The following is a 7,500-nucleotide window of genomic DNA, read 5'->3' as shown; positions in this document are numbered from 1 at the left end:
CAGAAAGATAATTAAGGTATCTTATCTCCTTACCTTATAGTCAAAAAGTCTACAGGAAAAGTAGTACAGCTAAAGTTGAAAGGAACAGGCCCCCTTGTCTTGGCCATTAAAAATAAAGTTGATGCCTTCTAATCAAGATATATTCATATCTTCTGACTCAGAAGACGACAAAGTCCTTGGCAGTATCCTTTTGGTTCGTGACTCGAACCTTCGTTTGTAGGAGTTGACAAGTCTTGGGTTGGAGTGAGTGATATCAAAGGAAAAGAAGTGTCTTGCTGCAATGCTAGGTTCCCAGTAAATTTTCCCTTGAGAGTCTTCTCGAAGTATGTTTTTGTTGGCAAATTTGGACTTAGTCCAGTTGAAGCTTTCTGCAAGTATCTTGGCCTTGGCCTGGTCAAGTTGTTTTTCCAGAGTTTCTTCAAGTTTCAGCGCTTTATGCTGCTGGTGTTCTGCCTCAAAGTTTCTATATTCTTCATCAATCTTTTGGAAATTGACCTCCAGTAGATGCAAAGCGGGTTTGTTTTCCTTGAAGTCAGGATAAAGGGAAGTAAAATTTAATCTGAATTTTTTTGGAAATTCAGGAATAATTGTTTCAAAAGTTTCTGCTAGCATTTCTGGAAGAATTCCAGAAAATTCATGAAGTTGAGAAATATTGGCTGAACTAACCAACCCATGTTTTAAAAGTGTTATAAAACTGACAGGATAATCCTGAAATTTAAAAGATTTAAATTCAGGAATAAGAAGTCTTGCCTTTCTGATAGCAAACTCAAGTTTACAAAGGCATTCAAAGTCTTCATATTGTTGGTTTTCTGGACAATCTGAGAAAAGTAGAGAACAAGTTTTGTAGGGATTATAGTTGAAATCCCAAGAAATTGAAATTCCAGGAGTAGAAATGCCTGAGTTAGCCAGTTGGGCTAAGCATTCTTGAAGTAAAGCAAAAGTTTTTAATGAACATTCTCTAGGAGAAACTGGAGTTTTGGTAAGTAAAGGGTAAGTAATAGATTTGAGAGAAGAGGCAGGAGTAGGAATCTTTCCGAGTGAATGAATCTCCTTTTCCTTAAGTTTCGAGGAAGTTTTTATCACCTCTGAAAAAGTATTCTCAAGTTTCTTCTTGGGAGTTTGAGGTTCAAATCTTTGAAGTGGTTTTAAGCTTGAAGCTCTAGTTTCTAAGTTTCTCAGAAGTTCCTGATCAGAGAACTGATCCAAGTGTTTTAGGTATTCCTAATACCTAAGTATTTGTTCAGAAATAATGAAATCATTTCCAAACCTTTTAGTTAACAAGGTAGTGGCCTCCTCAATGCTGTAATATCCTTTGTACAAAGGATCTCCGGATTTTGGATCTTTCTTAAGTTCATCAAGTTCAGTGATCATATCATCCCAAGTTAAGTATAAACCAGCATTTCTGCCAGTGTAAAGTGCATAACAAGTGAATGGTTTCTTAACTTTATGCCTTCCAAAAACCAATAGTTGAATCAAGTAGTTTACACAAGTCGCCTTCCTCCCAGAGGATTGGGCAATAGTCGACAACCTCCAAATGTTGTCAACTAAGCATTGTTCTTCTTCAGTAAGTTTCTCTCTAAGTGGAGTTTTGAATTGATTCCTCTCTGGAATCATAGCAAGTTCATATCTGTCCGCCTTGAAAGTTTTGTCCATAGTGAAGTATAGAAAAGTTCTGCAAAAACTCAAATAAACAAATTAATCCTGGAGGATCATAAAGTTTGTAATCCATAATGTTTCTAGAAAGGATATCTGCAATCATGTTATCCTTTCCTTTAGTATGTTCCCATTTAATATGGAAACCTCTAGTTAGCACAAATTCCCTGAATTTGAGCCATCTATTTGCAGTGAGTTTCCTTTCATTTTTAGTATCAGCAAATTTTACTATGGACTCGCAATCTGTCCTTATAGTAAAAAATTTTCTTGAAAGTATAAAAAGTGCAAATTTCTCAAGTACATAAATAATAGCAAGTAGTTCATAATCCATAGAAGTTAAGTATCCTTTTTCTTTAAATACACCAGATGTGTATCTACAGAGTTTCTCTGTTGATTTTGGAGAGTATTCAGTTGGTTTTTTAATAAGTATTCCTCCCCAACCATCTTTGCTTCCATCAGTTTGTACAATTAAGTAATCTGAATCTAATGGCAAAGCCATTGGTTCAAGTTGTTGAACTTTTTCTTTTATTTGTTGAACAATTTGGATATCTTGATCATTAAAGGTTCTATAACCCTTAGTTTGTGATTTATTGTAAAGTGGTGTAGTAAGTTTTGCTAAATCTTTGAAATAAGATCTAGTATAATTTACTAATCCCAAAAAGGATTGTAATTGTTTCAAGTTTTCAAGTTTATTAGGAAATTCAAGTATTTTTCTAGATATGTGAGGTTGAAGTTTGATAGTACCTTCTCCTATCTCCGCCCCTAAAAAAGAAATATGGTTCTTGCAAAGTTCCATTTTCTTTTTAGAAACAATAAGTCCATGCTTTTCAAAAATAGTAAAGATAGTGTACAAGTGTGCTCTGTGCTCTTCTTTAATTTTTGAAAAAACAAGTATGTCATCAATATAAATACAAGTAAAGTCATAACAATCCTTAAAAAATTCATCCATCATTCGTTGAAATTTTTTAGGAGCGTTTTTAAGTCCGAATGGCATTACTTTCCATTCAAAAAGTCCTAATGGACATGAAAAAGTTGTCCATTCTATGCTTTCTGGATGCATTCTAACTTGCCAAAATCCAGATTTTAAGTCAAATTTTGAAAACCAGTTTCTATTTTGTATTTTGTTGATCAAAGTATCTTTATCAGGGATACAATACCCATCTTCATAAGTATTGTCATTAAGTCTTCTGTAGTCAAAAACCATTCTGGATTGACCACGTTTCTTTTCTGCTTCTTTCTGGACTATAAAAGCAGGGGTTCTGTGTCTAGAAGTTGATCTTGTTATAATTCCAAGTTTTAAAAGTTGATCAATGTGCATTTTAAACTCATCTTGTTCCCAAGGTCCATACTTAAAGTTTTGGGTTAATAATTTCAAGTTTACATTCAGTTTTATTATTTTCCCAGAATTTTACAGGATTTTCTCCTATAATTTCTATCTGTTCAAGTCTTTTAACCATGTTTTCTAAGTCATTTTCTTTTAATTCTTTTTTAAAAGTATTTGTTTCTACTAAGTGTAGGTTTAGTTCAATACCCTCAAGATTCTCTAGATATTCTGGAAAATCTTGCAAGTTTTCAGTATTTATGTTATTACAGTTACAATCTTGATTGTTACTGCATTTACAAGAATCTATAATTTTAGTTTTGAAAGTCTTAGCTGGGAAATTGGAGATAATAGGAATTTGGAAACAATTCCTACTAATAATTAAGTAATCTTTATTTATGGTCATCTGACCATTGTTGTGAAGTATGAAGTCTAATCCCATTATTACAGGAACATTGTGATTTTTAAGTGTTCTAACCCAAAGCTTGGGCCAGTAAAAAGATTCTGACCAAGTATTACAATTTGTTTGAAACTTGGCTTGTATGTTTTTTATTTGAGTATCAATTGATACTTGAGTTCCATCAAATTGAGTAGATTTGACAGGAGTTACTTTAACCACCTTTTGTTTAATTGTTTCTGGTAATATTCCAGAATCAATTGTGGAGGAAGTTGCTCCAGTGTCAACTAGTATTGGAACAAGTAAGTCAATTCCATGTATTGAAAGTTTGGATGGAATTATTACTTGAGTAATTCTTGTAGTATTACATACCAAAGGTATTTTTGTATCACAAGTTTTTTCAATCTGAGTATTAATTATGTTTTGTTCTTCTGTGGTTACCTCAGTTATTTTGAGATCAGTTTCAGTTATAACTTGTTTTTTTTTTCTAAAAGTTCAAGTATTTTTTCAAGTTTTTCTTCAATTTTAACCATCTTATCTTCCAAAATGAATACTTTATCTTCTAAAGTTTTTATCTTTTGGTTTTCCCAAGGAATGTTATTAAAAGTATTAGTAGTTTCTAGGATTGGTATATTGAAGTTTTTTGTAATACAATTATTACAAATTTGTTTTAAACAAGTCTGGCATTTCCATCTTCTATCGAAGGCTGGATACCATTTACAGATATGACAACAGATATTGTCAGTACCTGATCTGTGTTTCCACGAATGTTTACATTCCATAATTCTAGTTATTTAGTCTATCCATTAGGATATTAAGTGAATCTTCTTCTTCAAGAATTTCAACCGCCTTGGTTTCAAATCCTTCCAAAGAACATATACTCCAGATTTCTGAAGTATCAGAAATATCTGATGTGATAGCAAGTATATCTTCGTTAATAGTATTTACTAAGTTTGCTTCCTCATTGAACAAGTTATTTCTATTTGGACAAACAGAGGATAAGTGTCCAGGTTTCTGACAAGCAAAACAAGTTATTGTTTTCTTGTAATTTTTGTTTGGATTGTATTTAGTAACATGTTTATCTTTATTAAGATAAGGTTTCTTTGTAGTTGATTTTCTTATGTATTTTCTTTTGACATAGTTTCTTTTAGGTTTAGTGGTTTGTCTTCTGGGAGTTGGATCATCAGGATGTCTCCCATATTGTTGTGGAGTGTAGATATTTTTACAAAAACCTAAATTCTTTTGTTTCAAGTCTCTTTGAATTTGCATATAAGTGCATATAGTTTTAAGTTCACTTATTATGTGCTGAATTCTAGTACCCATGTTATCAAAAAGTTCTTCTTTAGGCATGATATTCCAAGAATCATGGATTTCTTTACCTAAAGGTCCGGGTAGTTTTGAAAAAAGTCTTTCTCCAAGATCTTTAGAAAAATAATTTCCAGATTTGTTCTGGATCTCTCATAGCTTCAGCTTGTCTTATGGTCAAGCCTGTGTTGGCTTCTCTTCCAGTGAGAAGTGTTTGTATTTGATAAGCAAAATTGTGTATGCTATTTCCTTGCATTGCTAATTCAGCAAGCTTTCAGGAAATTTTAGTTTAAAGGCTTCCCATGCTGCCCTGGCAGTTCCGCCTAAATAGTTTTCAGCAATTTTAATCATTTCCACACCGTCATTAACTTAAGGATGTTTTTTTTCAAAGTCTCTTATTATAAGTGCAGTCCATTGTTCAATATAATTATCAAACAATTGTGGGTGAACTCTTGTGATGTTAAGTATAGTTGGTTCATTACTAAGTATCTGAACTTCATGAGGCATTTGTTTCGCCAAAGTTCTTCTGTTTGGGTTATTTTGGTCGTAAATAGTTACAGCTCTTCTGGGAGGATGTCCCAAATTGTAACTCATTTGTTCATGGTTTGTTCTGGGATATGAAGTACTTGGATGTGATGAAGCAGTAGTTTCATTAGGCCTAGAGTTTATTGTTTCAATATCTGCAAAATTTTTAACAGACATTGGTTCAGTTTCTAATTTTGTTTCCTCAACAAAATCTCTTTTGAATTGTTCAATATCCATAAGATATTGGTGGAGTATGTCTTTTTTAGCTAAGTTTTGTTGTAAATTTTCAATTATTTTAGTATCTATTTTATTCTCACGTTCTTCATTAAGTAAGTTCATTAAGTGTTCACTATGTTTAATCTTTTGTTGGATTTGTTCTTCTGTTAAATCCATTAGTTTTCTTCTTCTAGATATTTTTGATCAGAAGCTTTATAGTTTCTGAACCTTAAACATAAAGGTCCATCTTTTCCACTGGAGTAAGCTGTTACTTCAGTAGTTTTTAAAGTTTCTGGTTTAGTTATTAAGGTTTCAATCTTCCATTCTTCTCCTGCTAAAAGAGAAGATGAGACTGGTTTGGGTCCAAAGAATTTTATATCTTTGGATTCAATAGTTTTGACAATACTGTCAATCTTGATTTTGTATCTGGGACAGACTTGAGTAGATAATTTTCCAATGAAAATTATATCTACTGACAAGTTTGCTCCTTGAAAGTTACCAAATCCTTTAGTTTGGATTTGAAAAAGGAATTTGTGAATATCCTTAAGTGCAATAGTGTAGTCAGGAAGTAAATAATGTAATCCTACATTATTATTCATGTCTACCTCAATAGCTCCAATCATCTGAGCTTGAGTTGAGTCTTGGATTCTAGTATCTAAAGTAGTGATGATTACTTTGGCTCCGTACTCTTTTCTGATCAATCCTTTGATTGCAACAGTTATCGTTCCAAGATGAACGTAATTCATCTTTTTTAGTTTAAGTTCTCTAATGCTTTCTTCTGTCATTAGACTAAAAGTTTCTGCTCTTCCGTCGGGAACTTCGAGCATTTCGAATTTGAGTCTTGATTAAACTAGAATCATTTTGTATGAATCCAGTTCTGTACAAAGTGGATGGTCTCAAAGTACTAATGAAGTCATTTGACATAACTTCAGTATCTTTGTCAATATTGACAATTTGTTCTATAATTTGTGTGTTTCTATTACTGTTTGGTCTGAAAAGTCTTCCTACCCAAGAGTAACTAGTAGTTTGATCAAAAGTTGTGGTTCTTGAAGAACTTGGTTCTTCAGAAATAGTTCTTGAGTTTCCCGTAAAGGGTCTCATTTTTTGTTTAATTCTTCTTGATAATCTTTGAGATTATATACCAAGAAGTTTACTTGTTTCTTTTTAACAAGTGGTCTAGTTTCAGTTGAAACTTTTATTTGTGAAAATCTTTGTGTAAGTTGGTCAATTGAGTTGTTTAAATTTTCACACTCTTTTGGAGTTTGTTCTACTTGTTTGTTTTTCAACAACAAGTTTATCTTGTCAAGTATATCATTCATTTTTAAAGTTAAAGTTTTTATTTCTTTTTCGACCTTTTCTAAATAAACTTTAAAGTATTTCATGTTGTCTTTAAGTTCTTCCATTAACAGATTATGGTTGAGATAACTTTATCAAGTCTTCTTGCCATCCAGTTATGAAAGTTATATTCATGAAGACAAGCATAGTAATAATCATCATGGGGTATATCAGTGATGATTTCTTTGTATATTTTAACTTGCATTTTGTGGTAAGTAATAAAGTTTTTTAAGTGTTCAATTGCTTCCCAGTAGTTTAAATGTTCAAGTTCTAGTCCTGCAATAAGTTCTTTGAAAAGCATTTGTATATTATTTTGGAAATTAATCTTTCAATTTCTTCTACAGTTTCTTTTGCATGTGTGTAGAAAAACAAAGTTTGTGTATAATAAGGATCAGATTCCTTATTTGGAACAAAGTTATAATTTTCAAGAACAAGTTTGTATTGTTTCATTTGTGAAGTAAAATATTTGTGATAAAGTTTCAAGTTTGATTTTCTTTCAAAGAAATTCATAAGAAGTAAAACCAAGTTTTATTAAGAGATATGAAAACAAAGTTTACATCAAACATAATGCTTTAATCAGTATTTTCAGTAATTCTACTCTTGACAAGTGGAATAAAAATCATAGTATATGTATTATGATCTGGGAAATGGAAGTCCCCAAGCTTGAAGTTCTCTAAGTTCTTCATAACAGTCTTGTAAAAGTTTTTTATATGCTTTAACAGCTCCGTATATTTTCATTTGTAAGTCT

Source organism: Ipomoea triloba, chromosome 9, assembly GCF_003576645.1.
Source record: "Ipomoea triloba cultivar NCNSP0323 chromosome 9, ASM357664v1".
NCBI classification, from domain to species: domain Eukaryota; kingdom Viridiplantae; phylum Streptophyta; class Magnoliopsida; order Solanales; family Convolvulaceae; genus Ipomoea; species Ipomoea triloba.
The sequence above is the reverse complement of the archived record's forward strand: the minus strand, read 5'-3'. Positions refer to the sequence as shown.